Genomic DNA, 20,565 nt, shown 5'->3' on the forward strand with positions numbered 1-20,565 from the left:
AAACCACTTTTCATTTGCTCTAAAGAAGCTCTTATCAAAGAGAAAAAAGTTTTGGGTCTTCTCTCTTTTTTTTCTCCTCTCCCTACCTCCTTGTAATCCTTTGAAAGGAGCAGCAGGCTGAACATATGTGCTCCATGCAAGGAAAGAGGGGGCAGAGCTGTCACTCAAGTGCCTCTTCTAATTTTCCAGCACGACACCATCAGGCAGACACAGATTACAGGCAGTCTGTGGAGCGGGCCACAGGACTCCAGAGAGGTTGGCTATACAGTTCTGGTCCAGATAACTAAGCTTGTGTAAATGGGGCATGTGTACATTAGGAGTAGAACATACACAGAAGAACAATACATGCACCATGGAATTTGCAGTTTGTGATAACTTAATTTCATCTTTGGAATAAAGAAGTGAGTGAATGAACTTAGCTTCTAGGATTTTGAAAATATGTCTAACAATAATTACTCCTCCTTTGTTTTAGATGTTTTTGTCATCTTTCAATACTGCTTGAATTGAGCTCTTTATTCAGTTCTTTCTTTGAAATAGCATAAAATAACTGTAACTTGAAATAGTTATAGACTAAAAATCTATACATTGCAGACCATATCTATCTATAGGCTTATAACAGTTATAGAATAAATATTAATTTGACTATATATGGTAGATCTTTTTATTCTGAAGAAGATGCTAAATAAGACTTATCCATAAGTAACTTCTTCCAAATAAAGTTATTTCTAGAAAGGAGGGAAGAAATAAGGTGTGTAAAAAGCACCTGGCAAAACAACTGATGAAAGGAAATTCAACTGAGTTAACCATCTACACTGACCAAATTAACAAAAAAAAAAAAAAGAAAAAAAAAGAAGAAAAAAAAAAGATGAGAGATACAAGAAAGATTCAGACCATCTCTCATGTTGCAGATGGTTGACTGGATGAAGCTCTGGGGTTTTAGCTATCACTTTTACAGAGCACAGAAAGCAAGTTTCCCACTCATGTGCTCATAAACCTTACTTTATCCCATTACGTTCACATATTTATGAAATGATTCAGTTCAGAATTGCTTAATTGGCCCCTATTAAAGACTTGGCATTCTTCAGGCCTTCTTTGCAAGGTTCTTTTACTCTATTACACAGAGTGGTTTATGATACTGATTTAATTAATTTTGAGAACTCTGAATTTTAATTGGCTCAATATAATCTATTTATGTTCCCACCTCCCTGCCTTTTTAATACTATAAATTCTGTAGAATATTTTAACTAATTAAAGTTTGATTAGTTAAGATTTATAATGAGAAAGAGTAGTAATGATTGTTGAAAAATTAGCATCTTCATTATACTTTGTGTGGTTTTAGCAAGTTCTATATTTTATTATGTTCTTACCTTTTTCTTTTAAAGATGTAGGATTCTTTCCTTCCTTTTCTTTAGTGTGCTCTGTAAAAAATAATTTATTAATCTTCAAGCCAGAGTGTTAAATGGTTAACATCTAATGTCTCTAGGATAATGACTGAATGAATAATTGGTGGTTTCTGACACAAGATAGCAATTAAATGTGTAGCACAAAACTCATTTTCAGTTTTAGTATGCTCACAGAGTGAAACCATAAATTTTCTTAAATTTGATGAAAGGACAACACTCAAAACTTATTTCACTTTGCAGCTTGTAATAAATGTTAACAAGTGTTCCTAAATTCTGAGTTTATTCGTCTAAGTTTTCATAACAAGGGTTACCAGGGCTCTCTTTGCACTCCTAATTCAGGTAATGACAATTAAGTTTCATAGTAAACTTACTGAAATAGTATTATGGTTATAAATTCCTAACTAAATCATACTTGAAAAAACAAAATGGCAATGCATTCCAAGATTTTTTTTGATGCACATAGATCTTAGAGTTATATACAAATTTGTCCTGCCATGTTACCTTTATCGTTTGTGGCAGCTGGAGGTTTCAATTCTTTCTCTTTTCCAGGATCTGTAAAAGAATTAGTCACACCAATAAAATGACAGACAGAAACCACAACTGAGTGAAAGGATGAGATTTAACCATAGGGGAGAATGAAGCATATAGATCAAGAGAATAAAACTATATATTGGAAAAAATGGCTAAAAATTGAGTTATTGGGAGATTTGTATAGAATTCACTGGTTTTCATTCAGAAAATTCAGTCCACAAAATGTGTTTTATAGATTTAACTGTGAGACCTATAAAATTTGCAAACTTCAACTTAATACGAGACAAGGACAGTTTTTCAGTGTTCTTAACCAGAAAGGTCAAAACTGATGCTTCGCCAAATTTGACTCGTTGGACCTGACTGTGACCTACTTCTTTCATCTGGGATTGCCCATTCTTGCTGAGCAAGGCCAAGGGTCTTCTTTTTGGATCTATTCTTTTCTAAAGGCCAGATGCTGATCAAAGTGAGTGAGCAACATAGTAGTGACAAATAGGTGGGCAAAGAGTTGCTTTTATTCTGCCTGCAGACATGTAGATAAGATGGCTGGGCCACACCAGCCTTGGTGAATACTCTCAAGGAAGAGTAGTCCCCTGAGAAAGGCATAAGAAGTGAGTTGCACCAGACAGAACACCAGAATTCTATTTCAGACAAAATAATTATTCTGGACTGATGAAAGGTCTCCAAATCTTTCCACCAAAAAAATAAAAAGGCAAGTAAGACTGTCCCAAAACAGTCTATTCAAAAGATCAGAGACTTGGATTTTGACTTCTTACATTTTAAGCAAGTATTTTAGCCATTTGACTGCTGGTTAAACTGTTTTACACGTGTCATCTGAGAAATGCTAAAAATACTAGGTTCTCCATCACACATGAAGAAAAAATTCCTTCTGTTGAAAAACTTGGCAGCAATTCAGAGCCAGAAGATATTAAAACTGTTAGAAGACCCTTTTGGTTTCTACACATAGAATAAGAAGTCAACACTCTTGATGAAGAGTTTGTGTTTAGGAGATGGAAGTTGTGTTTAGGAGATAGATATGAAACTTATATAAGCTACAATGAGTAGTTTTTAGTGATAATTGTTTACTGCCTTAGTGACCCACTGTTCACAACTTCTCTTTCATTATAAAAGCATGGACCATGTCCAATTTATCATGATATCAATAAAGCTTCTTGTTCATGGTTTAGTATTTGTCTCTGACTAAGACAAATTGAGATCCTACGGAATCTGAATTGAAACAATCCAGAAATAATAATTTTTATTTATGGTAGAAATAGCCATCAAGTGGAAAAACTTAATTTGTGGTTGACATTGAAAGTCGTCTTCTGTTGGGACTGATCTCAAAAGATAAATCTTTCATTATTTTTCTCCTTCTACATTATGTTTCTAAAAAGGTGATAGTAGATACATCCATACAATATAACTTTTAAAGGAGAAGACTTGGAAAAAAAATCTGTTGAACAAGGTCAAAAATGCAATTTTATTCAAATAAAGCTGTCTCTTCTATTACTCACTACACCTCAGACATCTGGTTCAGAAGCTACTCCTGCTCTCCTGCTTTGACCTTCATGTTTTGTACTCACCAATTTATTTTTCAGTCACTTACTTTCAAAGTGAGAAAATACACAATTTACTGCAGATATCTGTGAGGCATATTCAGTGGACATATTCAGACTTATTTGTAGTCCTAATAAGAAATCAATGTCAATTTTTAAATATTAAGTTAATCACAGAAGACTGTGAGGACAGAAATAAAACTCAGTGGGAAGACTGAAAACCTTTTTCTTCTGTGCTTATGAATAATGAAAAATTCCCAAGAAATTTCATGTTCAGTGCAATAGTGTCTACAAAAAAACAAAGACACTTGAAGACAGAGCTTCAGCCAAAATAAGTCATTTAATGCGTGACATAAAGCCTTTATTTTCAGAAGCCTGCCTGTAAGAAATTATAGCTGTTGTTCACCTCCATTATTAAGAATATAGTTACCCAAACTGTTGTGGAAGATATTAGTTTAATGAGTAAAACTCTGGCTTACTTCCTTGTTTCATCTTTGGTTTATCTGAAGAAAGAGAAGGGGAGGGAAACAAAAGTAAAAAGAGAAAAGAAAAAGAAAATGTTAGAATATGTGTTCACATAGGAAATTATTTTTAATACAATCAACAAATGAAAATTTATTTAAATGCATATTGGCTCTAAGTGCTAAATATATCTTGAACCTCCACTGTTTCTGGACAGGTTATGTGAATAAAGTTCATGGTTCCCACCTATTCCCTTGCATATGTGCAAAAAGAGCATGAAATCCCCTAGTCTGATATGATCTTCTTTAACCCATGGCAAGCCTCCTTTCTTAGTACTATTGGATACCACCAGAAAGAAATTTTACCTTTTTATAATCTCTTTTAAATATTAATTCTCAGTAGCAGGCATTAACTTCCTGGCAACCATCCGACATCTGCTCATGACATTTTTCAAACAAAGACGTCAAAGAGTTAAAGCTATGTGCCTTCTTCCTCACCTTTTAACAGTTAAAAATGTTATCTGTAATTTGGCTTTACAACAATAAAAGATGTTTCTACAACCTTTCAGCCCAGATGTAGGGATATGAGGTCAAAGCTGCAATAATTACTAAAACTTTTGTTTGAAACAATGAAGTTATGTCCTGGTTGCTAAGCAAATCCAGCCTCCAACACCTCAGATTTTCCTGCAAGTCTCATACTGTTTTTCTTAGGTTGTAAATCCCAGTTTTGACCAGGACTGAATCCCTCTACTTTTTGAAATGCATCTTGATGCAAAGTACTCTTTTGTGAGTAATATAAGTACATGGTAATACTCAATAAGCATATTGAAAGTTTTTTTGGCTTGTTTGTCTTTGAGTGATCAATGTGTTCGCAGCAGTTCCATACATATAGGGTGCAGAGACGAGAAGCTGAGGCAATTGCTATGTGAAAGTGTGTGTGCTCGCTTCTGTGCATCGGAGGAACTGAGCTGCCAGCGCTGGGAAGTTGCTGCAGAAATAGTTGTGACAGACATTACATGTTTCTCTTATTCCTTTGACTTGGAAAGACTAGATAGTGTTGGCATGGGGGGACAGTGCTGCTGCTGCTGACTGCTGTCATGGGAAACAGTTTGCCCCCCTTTTGGGCTCCTTGGGTATCACAACTTGTGGTTTAGAAAACTCTGCTCCATGCCAACCATGTGAAACCATAGTTTGTACTGCTCAGTCTGTGCTCTTTATGGCACAGTTAAAATGTTTGGCAGATAAAATCCCATCTAATGGTGGTACATTGTAGAAAGGACAGATCTTACAGCAACCACACACCTCATTGCTGTATGAGACAGCCAAGCAGAGGGGAAGCAGCGCAGATGTCTGGAGAAGCACTTATGTGGCAATGGAAAATTATGCGGAGATACCCAGCCTAACAATGACTGAAATCTAGGCCACGGCCCACCTAATTATAACGTTTTCCATGACAACTACCAAGCAGCTGACAGCTGCTGCAGGGTGTTTGTGCTGGCTTGAGTAATGCTGAGTAAAGCTGAAGCTGAGAAACTCGAGAAAATAAGGGATAATAACTCAACTGACCAAAGCTACCTCAGTAAACATCTTACACCTTATTCTAAAGGTTACTGGCAAGTTCATCATCAGGGCTCTAACTGACAATTTGAGCATGACTAAATACAAAAATCACCTTGATAGGCTGCTAGGATGTGTATCATATAAAGAAAGCCTGAGCTGATAAACTTTGGGTATTTAGAACCCCTTTTTTTACTTTGCTTCCTACCATACTAACCTAAAAAAGAATGGATTGCTTTTAACAAGTATAAAAGAAGCAAGTATGCAGGATATAATGCTAAAGTTGTTAATAACAAGAAGAAGAAGAACAAGAAGAGGAAGGAGAAATCTAAATGTATTTAATAGGAAAAAATACATCTTTAGACGGTTTAAGGCATCGACCCTTCTCTTTTTATGTTTGCACAGTGGCTTGAGTTTTGTTTTGACCTTGGTGTAGACTGTCCTTTGGTATTTCTGCTCTGGTTGTCTTGGGATACTGGATGTAGACTTAGTGTCCCTCTGACCTATGTGCCATCAACATGTGGCCCTTGCAGTCTTTCTTCTGGTCTTCCCACTCAGACATTCCCACTCATGCCTTATCCATACCATTCCTAAACTTTTTGTGAAAAATTTCAACAAGGCCTGGTATCAAAGGGTTTTGAGTTTCTCTGCAGTGGACCTTTGTGACTCTTCATGGGGCTGAGATTTCATCTGGGACAAGAAGGGCATCTCAGCTGACTTCAGGGAGCCTCTGCCCCTTTTCCTGATTGCAAGTTACTCTCAGACTGAGTAGCAAAGGCTGACTCTTGTCCAGGCTAGGGGGGGCAGGAAGCCTCATCAGTGGGACACAAAGTTCCAGCATAGAACATTTCAGCTGAAGTGGGCAGCTGTCTACCTGAAGCTTTTTGTCGGGGTGGCAGTTTTGTGGAAGTGGGACAAAGCCAGTTTTATAATGGAAATTCCCTGTTGCTCTGACAAATACAGCAAAGCTCTGAAAAAATACTGGTGAATGAATGGATTTAAAGATTGCTGTCATCTGGCTCTCTGAATCTGAGGTTATTTTTTTCTGTGCCATTGTCTTTTAAGAGAGATAACACCAACATGTTTTGTTTTCTTTTTACCTTGCACTGCTGCCTTCTTTGCTTTTCCTTCTTTTTTTTCCAGTCCTGCTGCAAGTAAAAGATAAGGTTTAAGTAAGACTTCTAGTCAGAAGTGTTTTTACATCAGAAAAAGCTCTTCTTAAGTGCTTACATATTATTTTGAGTCAAAAGATTTCAATTTTGCAACCATGAGATTCCCCCCCCACCAAGATAAGAATACATAATAGTTATTTTTTATTTGTCTGAAAAAAAAGTTTTTTTTCTTTCAGAAAATAAATAGTAGATCTGGTCTAGCAGAAGGTGGGGCTGCCCAGTGCAGGGGGCTTGGAACTTGATGATCTTCAGGTCCCTTCTAACCCAAACCATTCAATGATTCTGAGGTGTCAGGTGAAAGAGGGGTTAAACTGCTGCTCATATTTTGTAGGGGGGAAGAGAGCAAAGCAAGCAGGTCTTTACCTTGCCCAGCCATCTGAGGGTTACCCAAGCAAGCATGGTTTTCTGTTTGCACCAGCAGAAACCTCCACTCTGCACCCCTTACACAGGAAAATACTGCCCCATATTCTCAGTTTTAAGCATGTGGTTATTCTCAGTGAGGGTAGCAGGCCACAGATGGACTGTATGTTACGACATCTAATTCAGTCCTTCTGAATAGTGAGATTTCTGCAGTCAAGCGAGAAGTGTGAATTGGACCACTTGTGCAGCAGGGCTGCTTAAACTTTACTGACACCAGGGGAGGCAGCTGTAACAGCCCAGGTCAGGATGCATGGACATATCCAATTACTTATTCCCAAAATTTGCAACCACAGCTCCTAAATTCATTTACACATCTTTGGAGACAAGGGCTGGAGATCATTTGTTCAAGGCTCCACATTAAGGATTAAATTATCTACGAAGAGGTGGTGCAGGAAGGGGTACTATTAGATTTTGCTCCCATAAATATGAGTATCTTTTATAGTTTATGACAATTTACTCTGCAGGTTTGGTGATTATATCTTTAGGACAACCTTTATATTTCTTATCTAATTGAATTATTTGAGGTTAAATCTTGTAAATCTATAAACGTATATGTTTAGCTGTAAACGACACTTCCAACACTTCACTTCTGTGAAATCAAGCTTTTGTAGCCACATTTTATAACTATTAGGCTAAATAAGAAGCTTTGCTTTAATTTAAAAGGCTATCCTGTTATAGTGTTTGGGACAAAAAATGTGTCATTAAGAAAATCAGCTTCCCTGTCATTGTCTTGTTTGAAAGTAGTGTAAAGAACAATCAGCATAAGTGGCAGGATGTAAAGTGGACAGTGAAAATTAATTTACATCTGGTGTTTATAGAAAATGTCTTTGCAGCTCTTCAGGGTCATTAGCACATATAACAACCTCTCAGCTTGTTATTTCAACATGTCATTTTATTACAACAAATCACAGTTGAAAATGAAGAGTTTGGCTTTTAGAGACAAAGTAAATTCTGAGGACCATGTTCTGTTATCATTATTTATGCTGAGAAGGTCAGGGAATTCAAAGGACCTATGAAGTTGCCTCCATGTGTGCTCAGTGCTTTCCTGCTGCCTGGACTGCAAGTCTGGTCCTAGGGGCAGCACCAGGACATTCCTTCAAGAGCATTCTGAAGCTACTGGGCACGATGGCTCAAGCAGATCAGCTCAGTTAATAAACTATGGCCCGTCTGCAATGTCTGCTGGTGGGCTGGGGGCTAAAGGAATGATCTTCTGCTCCCAGATTCCCTGAATCTGAGATTCAGTGAAATGTCAGGCATGGGTAGATGAACTGCTTCACATTGAGTGGGATGAACCCACTCACAGGCATCAATCATTCCCTTGTGATGTGAGCAGGTGTTTTTGAGCAAACTCCATGTAAACAGTGAAATATGGCACTTCTGCACCTCAGTCACCTCAGGGAACTTATTTTATTGAAGATAATCTTCAATTTTCCTGAAAGTCAAGTCTAGGCTGAAAGGATGTCTGATTTGATCCTCAAAGAAAAAAGTGAATATTCCATTTCTATCCAAGTACCTAATTTTTTGTTGGTGTTCATGGACACAGAGAATGTCAAAGAGGGCCAAAGACCCTTAATATTTATTGTAGCCCTCTGCTATTAACGTCCATGTTACCTGGGCCCAGATCAGCTGTACTACTTATACTAACCATGAGCTAGACACAGAAAGCCAAGATTAATCTGAGCACAGAGCCCTGCCACTGAGCAAATCAGTATCACGGTGCTTCTAAAATGCTTACTGAAGTGGGCAATATCTTGAAGAATAAGCTGATTCTAATATGGAAATAAAGATATGAAAAGGGGAACCAGAAACCTGTCCCATACGCATTCCAAAATACATTTTTAGCATCCGAAGCTGCAAAAACAGCTATGACAAGAGTTAAATGAGTTATTGAGAACTATTGTTTTCTCCAAAGAATACTTCTCCTTTTTAGCTAAAATGAAAGCAGTTTTGGTTTGTAAAACTTCTGAAAACCAGAATACTAATGGAATAAAAGTATTTTTTTCTGGATACTGAACTGCAGGCTAGAAGAACAATACTGCTTCCTGAGAAAATCAGGTGTTTATTCATCAAATTTTTGTAGTGGTGGTAGACCACGAGTGTGGTTATCATGAAGGAATCATCCATCCTCGAGGAACGTCAAGGCTGCTATAACAGCCATTACTACTAACAGTGTTCTGGCTATCAGTGCATTCAGTAATGATACAACAGTTCCATGAGTGAGTGCTTGTAAAGGAGAAGTTGCTGAGACAGAACAGAGCTTCAGTAACTTTTGGGAACTGCCAAGTAACATCAGCTAGACATGGCAGACGAGTATCTGGAAGGACAAACGGGACAGTCCATTATTCCCTTTGCTTTTTCAGAAGTGAGGCATGAGCTACTTTGGTGATGCTGAAGGTCTTTTATCATCAAGGTAATAGTTGTCACTTTGAAAGTCTGTAGGAATAGGAAGCCCGTCCACCTAGAGTCAGTGTTTGGAATAAGGCTCAGAAGGTTTAGTTGTCTCTGCTTTTATCAGAACAGAGAGAAGTTTTCTGAGCAGGTCAAGATGTCATTGGGCATTTTCAAAGGTCTTGCCGCTTCTGAATGGCAGCCTGAAAGATGATCTCTTTGTGAAAAATTTGAAAATGAAAATGAAAATTTGAAAAGCTCATCTGTCATCCAAGTGACTTAAGTAACATGAGTGTTGTAATGTACTATAATTTTCTCCTCTGCAGAATGGCAGGTGTTAAAAAAAGAAAAAAAAGAAGAAATACAAGCCCCCTTTCCCAAACCAAACCCACAAAAACACCTGCATGAAACAATACAAAATAAAATAAGTACACATGAAGTAAAATCATGTATAAAAACCTGTGGATCCCTGATTCATATTTTCAGTTAAATATACTTTCAAAAAATAGATTAAATAAACGAAGTCATACTCCCACATATATTTTGTAATTTCTCAGGAAAATTCTTGACAGCTTGGCATAATGTAGACCAAATGTGCAATTTATTTTATAATTGTTTCTCTGATTCCATCATAAGCTCTTAGGAATCAAATGAGAGACAATTCAGCAGATATTGTTTTATGTTGAAAGTGGCCAGGAGAGCAATTCATCAGTCAAATATTTCTGCAGTCTCAATAGTTGTAGGCTACAATCAAATTTGTCAGAATATTTTTATCCCAAAAGAGTCAGGTTGCATAACTAGCATCCACATCAGAAATATGCATTCTAAAATGTCACTGATTTTAAAGCTATTTTGAGTTATTTGCTCAGTGTGATGGAAGAATGAAAGAAATCATTCTCACTGGAAACAAAAAACATTTCACTCATTGAACCCTGAGGTCAGAGGCTCCTCATTGTGACATCAAAAACATTAAGAAATCATTAACCTAAGAAGTGTATGTCATGGTTTAGGAATTCTTCTGTTGTATGGAGAAAAGAAAAATTTTCATGCTGTAGTGACTTGTGAGAAAATGCAAGAAAGCTCCATATGAGTTTGATAGCACATAAGAAGTACAGGCTAGTGGGAATGGCCCACACCTCCTTCTATGCCAGCAGATTAATATTTTTTTAATTACCAAAGAAGAGACTTTCCTCAAAAGCCTTGGTTTTTTTCAGAACAAAATTGTTTGCCTTCCATGAATATGCTTAAAAAATTTTAAAAATGAGAAAATAAACAAATTTATAGCAACAATGTAGAACAAACAATGGGTTTAAAAGCAATTATTTTCTTCAGACTTAGTGAAAGTTTAAACACTGCTAAACTACTACTATTAAACACTACTAGAATTTGTCTATGTCACAAAAAAATACAGAAGACAGTAACAGCATTCCTTTGTGATTCTTACTAAGTGGCAAAAGGAACAGCTGTAACATTTTAATATAAATATGATTTTTCCCCTGGAGTACAGGCGATGTTTGAGTTTCAAAATTAGCAACATAAAGTTAAATTTAGATGTTTTGCTAACAAGAAATTTTTAAGATATCAACAATTACCCCAGGGCTAAAATCAGCTCATTTTTACTTAATGAAGAATAAAACAAAGATGTCATTTACTTACATACTGGGGGGCAATTTCAGGTTCAATATTAGGTTGATCCTATGGTAAAACTAAAATGGCCGAGGCCAAAACCTTCAGTTGTGAAACTGCTCTTTTGACAACAGAAATAACAGAAATATTCCTGTACTGTATAATGGAAACCCACAGTTTCTATTTATCCTTAATTAACTGAACTTCCCAGATTTTTTTTCCCATTTGCCTGAAAGGGAGTGCTTACAAAAGTATGGTGGCCATCGACATGAATAGTCATGGTCTGAGAGTGAAGGGCAGTGTGTAACTTGACATTCCGTTTTCCATTTTTGTTTAGGCTACAACTGAAATCTGTGATGTTCTTGAAGGCAATTTGGAGCTAGTATCTTACATTGTACCTCTGTAAAAACCAGACACTGATGGGAAACAAGTAAATATTTGCTTTATTTGCTCAGCTTGAATTCATGTCCTTGATGTTTCTCACCAGTCCAAATTCCCTGTGCCTTGTGGAAAGGAGAAAACTTTGGAGCAAACATTGATGCTCTCACACCTCCTGCCTTTTGCCATGGACAGTTCATGTATGAAAGGTAGGCAAAATCTGTTTCACTGAACCTCCCTGCAAAATTCCCTCGACTCCTTAAAGAAAACCTGTTCAATCACTGGGTTTGTGCAGCAGTTAGACTGGCAAAAAGATAAATATTACTTTGTGTCATGTCTCTGTAGAAGATTGGCTACTTCTCCTTTCTGACTGTCACACAAGGCTTATGGCTTGAGCTAGGGGTAGAAATTGAATTTCATATGGTTGGGGAATTACAGTTAGTCTATGAAAAATTTGAGGGAAAGACACCTATTTTGAGATGCTGCAAGGAAGAAGCCGTTATAATTGAAAAGGCTGTTTGTTTTAAATAAGTCATACCTGTTAAAAGCTTTTTTCACAAGAAGCTTTTTTTCATTACAGTAAAGTTAACAGCAGCGTTCTTCCATTTCAGTTTTAAAAACAAATCAAATTACTCACCTTTTGACTTTGGAGTTTCCACAGATGCTGTAAAAGAAAAGAAAACATTCACAGAAATAAATTGCATGAATGACTAAAGAAATTAAAATTAATCCTAACACCTCCTCCTTTGGTAAATATGCTACCTATCTATGCAGAGCAGTTCATTTTTTATGTAGAGAAAAACTGACACACACATATGTTGCTTGTTTAGATAGTCTCATGGCAGACAAGTAATTAACTTGCAGATTAAAAGCAGTGGAGAGCAAGGTCAATAGATAAGTTATATAAGGACCTTCAGTAGCTCTGCTATTTTCTAGTATGAGGACGAGAAAAGGAGTAAAATCGGTTCTAGAATGGGCATATATTAAACATAGGTGGAAGGTAATATAGAAGTATTCTTTTAAAAATTTCAGTGATTTTCAGAAGCTAGGAATTTTTTCTCTTTTTTTTTTTTTTTTGAGTTTATTGAAACTTCTAGTATTGATGCAGAGGAGGATCCAGTATCAAAAGTCTTCCTTAATATAAGTTTTCTCTTAATTAATCTTTCTTAATTTCTTTACTACTCTTCATAATTGCATTAACTAACTGCAAATTAATTGAACTACCACATTTCTCTTTTTTTCATTATTCACACCTTCACTCTGAAGCACTGTGACAGGCTTTTATGCTATAGAAAAGGACAGATTCATTTTTCTATAAAATGACTATCTACTGTAGGTATTTCTTGCTCTGAATTGCTATCTGAGAAAATAGAGTCATCTGATGAATGAGTCATCAAGCTTGGCTGTAAAAGGAGAAAATCTTTATACTTTCCCAAATTTGGATAAACTGGGGAAGTGGATACCACTCGAGAATAAGAGCGCCTTGCTACAACAATAAAATGCATGGGTGCTTGGCATAGAAAAAAAATTAAATAGCTTACTTTTTTTCCCTACCCTCCACACTCTGAACATTGCATTTTGTGTTTGTTTCTCCATCCATTTACCATAACTTTCTTTGAAAAGACAAACCTTTTAAAAGCTGAAATACAGAATTCTCACTCTCTTGTTCTTCTCAACATTTAATTAGATCTCAGTTCCAGAAGACCGAATGGTTGCTCCACATCCATTCAAGTGCTTAAGTAACTTTAATTAAACCAGCAAAATTATATTCATGGCTTTATTTTTTTTATCCCTCTACCTAACCTGTCTCAACTGAGAATCAAATCAGATAAATGAGACTCTAAAACTTACAGTTTTTTGCAGGACCTACCATGTACTTTTGATTCTTTCTTTATTGTTTTGGCTGTAAACACAAAAAAACAAACAAAAAAAAATCAAATATTGACTTCAGACATGAATTAATTTAAAATATTAAGATAGCTTAAAAGTAAGATAAAAAGGGCAGAATATTCGCCAGATTCCATTATTTTTTATTTTTTCTGTGGTTCTGAAAAATTAAAAAAAAAGTAAAATATACATTTCTTTTCTTGTAATGCTTTGTTTGATTTCCTTGGACAATCATTTTTCATGTTACTCTTAGCCACAGGTGATGTGATACATTCCTATGGACTCTCCTCTGCTTTCCAGCATGTCAAAATAAAGCCTTTGTAGTTGCAATCAGTCTCTTCAGTGGTTTTCACACAAGATAAACAGGGTCAGAGTAGCTGTTAATAAGGGAAAGCAAAGGATTTGTCTTTTATAATGAGGTGCTAAAAGGAAACCATAGAAACAGTGTAGGTTAAAATAGCTGCAGTTTTGCTTCAGGGTGGTTTCAGTGGAGGCCTGCAACCCAACTATATGTGCCACAGGACACCTGTGGTCCTTGTCTTTCTTCATTGGAGAGATGGGACAATAAGCAGAGCATCTAGCCCAACGACTGCTTCTCTACAGGCACGGGGAAAGAGGATCCTGGCCTCTTTTACAGGAGTGTGGAGGAAACGACTGCTCACTGGAGCTCACCACCAGAACAGGATCTGGAACCTGAAGCTGAAAAGCTTCATCCACCTAAACTCTGTACCCTCTAGCAATCCACGGCTGGGATTTACAACTTATTAATGGTAGTTTCTGTAACACTTTCTGTGCTTCAAGAATGTGCTTAACACCCCCACACAGAAGGAGCAGGGCAGCCTGCCACAGATAGAGACTGAACAACACCTACCAGCCAGTGCTGACATTCAATGTAGCAAAAAAAATAGTTAAGCTTTTTCTGTCTGCAGATGCTTTTAAACAGCATGTGAAAAGGCTGTGCTGTGCAAGTTTGGATCCACACAGGAACATTTCCTAAATTCAAGAGTATCTGAGCTGACTGATCACGAGATATATCATAAAATCATCAAATCATAGAACATCCAGAGTTGGAGGGGATATTATTGAGTTCTAACTTGGGATATTCTATGATTCTATGATTCACAAGGATCATTGAGTCCAGCTCCTGGCTCTTCACAGAATAACCCCAAGAGTCACACCATGTGCCTGAGAGCATTGTCCACATGCTTCTTGAACTCTTGTCAGGCTTGGTGCTGTGACCACTTCCCTGGGGAGCCTGTTCCAGTGCCCAATCCTCCCCTGGGTGAAGGACCTTTTCCTTTTTTCTAACTTAAACCTCCCCTGACACAGCTTCAGGCCATTCCCTCAGGTCCTGTCACTGTCACCAGAGAGAAGACATCAGTGTCCACTACTCTGCTTCCCTTCATGAGGATGTTGAAGCTTGCAATGAGGTCTACCCACAGTCTCCTCTTCTCCAGGCAGAACAAACCAAGTAATTCCATCCACTCCTCATATGGCTTCTCCACTAGACACTTCACTACCTTCACAGTCCTCCTCTGGATGCTCCCTAATAACTTCATATCCTTGTACTGTGGTGCTCGAAAATGCGCAGAGGACTCAAGGTGAATATTTTTAAATACATGCTTATTGCTTACCAATATCCGATGACTGTATTTTCTCCAGGCTTATTATAGGCTATATTTGTATTAAAGCTGTGATATAGAGTTGAGCAACATTAATGTTTAAACAGTTTCCACTCTAGAATCAAGATATATTCAAAGTGATTCTGAATGTGGTATCCTCACAAAAAGCAACCTAATTCACAAATGTGACCTATCATTCAACTGAATAAGAAAAAGGAAACAAGAAATGCCAACATAAAATTAAGTATGTTTATCAACAACATTAAAATGAATAATATGTCCATTAAATATTAATTAATAATCAATGCTAATACTGACTGCACAGTGGGCAAATAAAAGATATATACTTCATGCAGAGCTATGAAAATAATTTGTTTTCAAAAGGACCAACTGATCTTAAATATGAAAACCCCACAATTGTTAAGTTTGAAACAAAATATGTCATTATTCCATACTCCCACCTCGAACAAGCTTATATCAAACAATCAGTTTCCATTCTATCTGAAATAAAATACTCCTTTTTGTCTGAGTTTTCACATCTCTCTGAAGAGCCGTCTTATATATATTTCAAAGAAAAACATAGTTTTCAAAATACAGCTTTACACCAAGTTCTCAAAACAAAGTTATTTTTCTTTCTTTTTTCCCAAAAATATTTTTGGAATTTTATCATAACTTCAAAAACATATCTTTCAGCCAAAATGTACACTTCAAAGCATCACGATTAATTGGCTGAAATCATGGACCTAGTTTTAATATAGTTATATAAAGCACATTTTAATGTATTGATTATATAACATATATTTAAAACATTGTAGACTCTTTAAAGACACATTGTATATGAGAAATGAAATTTTAGTGGAATTGTTCATGGAGCAGGTTTGTGTCATCAAAAAAATGAGTCATGGTTGTGATCTTCCCAGCAATATGAAAAAGTGATAGAAATAGAGAGCAAGTTGGCATTTATTGCCTGAATAAAAGCATTTTCTTGATGGCATCCTACCTTGGGTTGCAATTCTAGTCCAGGTCAAGGAGGAAAAATATAGCAAAAACTGAGAGGACAAAGTTTGGGACTCAGTGGTTTGGGACTCAGTGGTTTGGGGGAAACATTGGCTGCCTCAATGCTCTTAATCATAACAGCAGCTGCAGCTTTGGTTTTGTGTAGCCCAGGTGCTCTTCAGACTATCCACTTTCATGCAGATATTTTAGGACTCATTCTGGAAATTATGATTTCGATTGGTACTGTGGGGGTTTGTGTTTTACTATTGCTCAGGACATCTTCCTGGAAACTAAAGGAAATGTAATTCTGTCTTCAGTGGTTCTGAGGCAATTATTTTTCTCTCTCATTCTAAGATCTCTCAGCTCTCAGGAGATCAGGAAACAGTATGATTCTAACAACACTCAGCAAATGTTTTGGCAAAGTATAAAATAATCCATTTATTTAGCTTTAACTCACAATTTTTTTTGAAAACTGCAAACATTAGGGAAGGCCTATAGAGCTTCTTTCATTGCAGTTTTATTTCCAGAAGCATATGAAACATGATCCTTCCCATGAGAAAATTTATAAAAATTAATAACATAGAATTTGACATCAAGCATTTCTGGGAAATCTGACATGATATGAGAGTTCAGGTAATTCAAGTCCTGATATTTGAATGGAACGAACTGAAAACTTTCATTGCACAAACTTCAGACCTAGCTCTTTCCTGTTAGCCACAAGTTATCACTGCTTGATCTCAATGTCTTATTCAGTACTTTTTTCTGTAGTTTCAAGTAGTTAGTATGACACATGAAAGGATATTGCCAGCTGTAAACACATTAGACATTTGCAGCGGCATTTGTCATTATTTTTATATTTAACCAGTTTTGCATGTGTATGAGACTGTACAGCATGCTTTTATTCAGGGAAGTTTTGCTGGTAATATATTATTTTTCTACCATGCAAGGAATTGAGATTTGATTTATTTTGACATTTTATCATGTTTATTTGCTCTGATGCTTTAAACAAATGGCTTTTCTTTTTTATGAAAACTGGAAAAGTTATGTATAATATGCCCATAAAAGCATACAAATGTGTTTTTTGCTTCATTGATAGTGACATACTCCTAGGCAATCCAGAGTAGGTGGGAGACAGAAGAGAACCTGAATCTGCCTCTGTAGTTCTTCCCTAAACCATGTCCTTCCCTAAGGTACAAAGGGTTCTGAAAAGCATCTAGGCTGGCAAATTTGTGGTGTATTTTAATCTTTACCACCAGAATAGACAGTCACAAAGTGTGACCCTCTGTCATCCAACAAGAGAGAGGAATTAATTTCCTGTTACGATTTTTATAGGTATGTGCACATGTGTATGAGTGTGTGTGTGCACCTGTTATCTCCTAATTCAGATAGAGCATTCATGTCCAAGCATGGTTCAGGAAAATAAAAATTGTGTTGGGAATGACACTGGTTGGAAAAGTTTAAATAAATGGCATTTCAAGTGGATATGCTGTTGTGTGGGATGCACCACATGTTAATTAACCAACACCATTTTGTTTGCACTCAGTAGCTGCATAAAAATGGTGTTTTCTGTATTGCTGTTTATCTTTTACCACAAATATTTCAGTGAAGCCTACTGTTTTCATATTCTATGCAGTGTCTTAAATATTTAAATCCTTAGCAGAAAATTATCTTGGTCTTACAGTTTTGTAATCTTGGTTTTATAAGCTCTATGCCTGTCATTTCCCTTCCCAGAACTTCATATTGTGTTGCTTAATTAAAACCAAATGAGACAGAGTGGTAAAGCTCTCCAAGATATTCTTTCATTAAGAATATTGCGAACATAAGCATTTAGATAAAGAGAAGATCCCTCTAGCCCCTTCTGCTGAAGGGAAATGTTGCAATATGGGTTCAGTCACGCTGTTACACCTGAGATAATCCACATGAGAAAGTCTTGCATCAAACTAGATTTTTCCTGTTCTCCTGCTCCCAAGGAGTATGTGTTTGACTATATTTCACCACTATTCCTACTTTCTGGATCATTGTAGAGAACCTCACTGCCATTTTACACTTTGATTTATAAAGATAATGAAGTGTAAAAATACATTTCTTTCTGGAATAAGAACACACCAAGGAAACCTCTTACATCGTGAAATCATGCCACACATATGCACTCCTCTGTATATGATCATCTTTTGAGGAGGGCAACAAACAGTTTTCCTAACGGATTTTTGTGAAGAAAAGGAAAGCAGGTTACAGTTCTGTGTATCAGTATCTTTGTTTGAAATCTGCTACCCTGTTGGGAAATACCTGAGAAAAATTTTGTGCAATGAAAAGAAAGAATAGCCTGGATGACAGGCAAATGCTTTCAGTTCCATGTATTTAGTCTATGGCTTTTCTACACAGGCAGAAAGCATCAAAAGTGGCAGTGGGATCAAAACTGTACATTGTAAATTTTAGCTGTAATATAATCATATATGTTATAAAAAACTCTAATCCACAGCACTTCTCCCATGAAAATCAAGTGACATTTTCATAATGATCACAATGAACAGGATGGGGCCCATTTATTCCCATTATAGCAAAGTGAACTTGGTACCACTTCCAAAACATTAATGCCTGGAAATGTAATAATATCCATAGTGTATATGATAGTCTGGATTCAAAAAAGCTTAAGCATGCCCTTGAATGCTTTGCTAACTCAAGATGGAGTTAAAGATATGTTAAATCCTTGTTGAAATTGGGCCCAATTCTAGCCAAAAATGCACTTAAATCACAAAACAAGTTCAGGGCTATGAAAATTTGTCAGCCTCAGAACAAAGCACCTTAAAGCCTTTTCTGTAAAGAGTGGACACTTCTATAATCCTTTGAGCTCTGACTTTTTAATAGCCCTTAACTTGACCTCTTTTATTTTCATTATTGTTACTTTCATGTGTGAAAAAAACCACTTTTGTAGTTAACTTGCTCCCCCTGCCTTGCTCTTAAAGTAGTGCTGTCTTTGTGTTAGCAATACAAAAGTACTTTCATGTGTAGCAAATATCTGGTAATAAAAAAAGAAACAAGACTGCATTTATGGTACAAGTGTCTTCACAGACACTGTGATTGGAAAGGAAGTATTGGAAATTATTTTAACTCGATATTATCCTGAAACAGAGAATACTCTAAGGAAAGTATAAAGGCAAAATAATGTGCCAAGCTATGAGACTGGACATTTCAACATCCTAGCAAAAGTAGTAAAAATGTCATGGATTTTAGGCCATTTACTCAAAAACATTTTAAAAAATTGGTGAATAAAAACTGGATTTCAGATTAGAAAACTTAGTGTAAAAATAAGCTATTTCATGCTCTATTTAAATAAATCCTATATGTAAAGAATTCATGTCTTTAAAGTAAAATCTTCTAACATCACAAAATTCTTCCCCTTTCAGGACATCATCTATTGTGAAATAAGTCAAGAATTCATTTTTCCTTTCCCATTCAGAGTTAGATAATGACTCATCTTACATAATCCTGTGGACAATTTAAGACATCCTGTTCTGTAATATTTTCTCAGACTTCAATGGGGATGAAAATGTCAGCGGGTTGAAATGAGTTGTGGAATACATCTCCATCCACATAACAGATTCCTGCAGATATTAAGTGGCTGAGTGATGGACTACTGCAACAGCAACAAGGTTTTAGCTGCTGAAGATACAGTGCATTCCTGGCACACCAGGAGCAGAGTCAGGTCTGAGGCTTCAACAAAGCCTAGTGGAAGCACCCTAGGACAAACAGGTGAGGACCAAGAACCAGTTTCTCCTGTCCTTTGGATTTTTGCTGGGGACTGAGATCAGATAATTTCCAGATATTGCGCAAAAACAGGCAAGCCTGGAACCATCCCATTGAAACCAGAAAGAAAATTACTAACTCAGAGAAGATATGATATTTAACTTCCCAAAGAGCTGAGGAGGGACAGAGGAAGAATTATGCTAAGATGGACTGCAAAGAAAACCTTGGTGATTCAGAAGGACTACGGAATGATCCTGGATCTAAATACAAGGACCCTGAGCAGCAGTATTAACACAGGTAGGGCTTCATTATTTTATTTACTGCTGCATAAACACCTGCTTCACCTGAGTGAAGATTTATTTTGTACAAAAATAAACTGCATAGCTTGTCCTTATGCATTCAGTAAGTTACCTCTAACATTTGTCCCCAAAGAGTTAGACTGTAAACTTGGAATATAAGCCCTGAGAATGGCTGTGCTTATGTTCTGAAAAAGTCCGAGGGAGTTAACTTCAGAGAATGGAAAATTGAACTGTCTTCTCCAGCTACCAGAACAATTTTCTTGGTAACATATGTATGGCAGAAATACATGCAGAGATGCTCTCACCAGGTTCAGTGGCTGCTTATAAAGAGAAATTTCAGGGCACATAGAGGCACTCAGACATAAGATCCTGAAGAGATTGCAGGATGGCAAACTTTACTATGTCCATACACAGTGAGCAAGAGAGGCTCCTTTTCCTGTTTCCAAAGGTACTTACAGGGGGTGTGTAACATAAACTTCACCTTGAGTTTTGAATTCTCTCCTCTGGGACTGACTACACAAGAAGATA

The 20,565-nt window shown here is 36.6% G+C and overlaps 2 long non-coding RNA genes across 2 annotated transcripts in view; both read right to left on the minus strand.

Annotated features, from left to right (window-relative positions):
* Positions 1 to 1,387: 1,387 nt before the first annotated feature.
* LOC116441639 lies at positions 1,388 to 6,640 on the minus strand. The gene is made up of 4 exons (XR_004239200.1): positions 6,606 to 6,640; positions 3,967 to 3,990; positions 1,905 to 1,955; positions 1,388 to 1,418 (listed from the first exon to the last, which is right to left on the minus strand). It is a non-coding gene; the product is annotated as an uncharacterized LOC116441639 (long non-coding RNA).
* Positions 6,641 to 12,125: 5,485 nt separating this feature from the next.
* Positions 12,126 to 20,565, minus strand: part of LOC116440654 — a 36,597-nt gene continuing 28,157 nt past the window's right edge. The window contains exons 4-5 of the long non-coding RNA XR_004238720.1: positions 13,360 to 13,392; positions 12,126 to 12,153 (exon numbers count right to left, since the gene is read on the minus strand). This is a non-coding gene — a long non-coding RNA (uncharacterized LOC116440654). The remainder of the gene's footprint in view (positions 12,154 to 13,359; positions 13,393 to 20,565) is intronic.

This window comes from Corvus moneduloides, chromosome 3 (genome assembly GCF_009650955.1).
Source record: "Corvus moneduloides isolate bCorMon1 chromosome 3, bCorMon1.pri, whole genome shotgun sequence".
Lineage (NCBI taxonomy): Eukaryota > Metazoa > Chordata > Aves > Passeriformes > Corvidae > Corvus > Corvus moneduloides.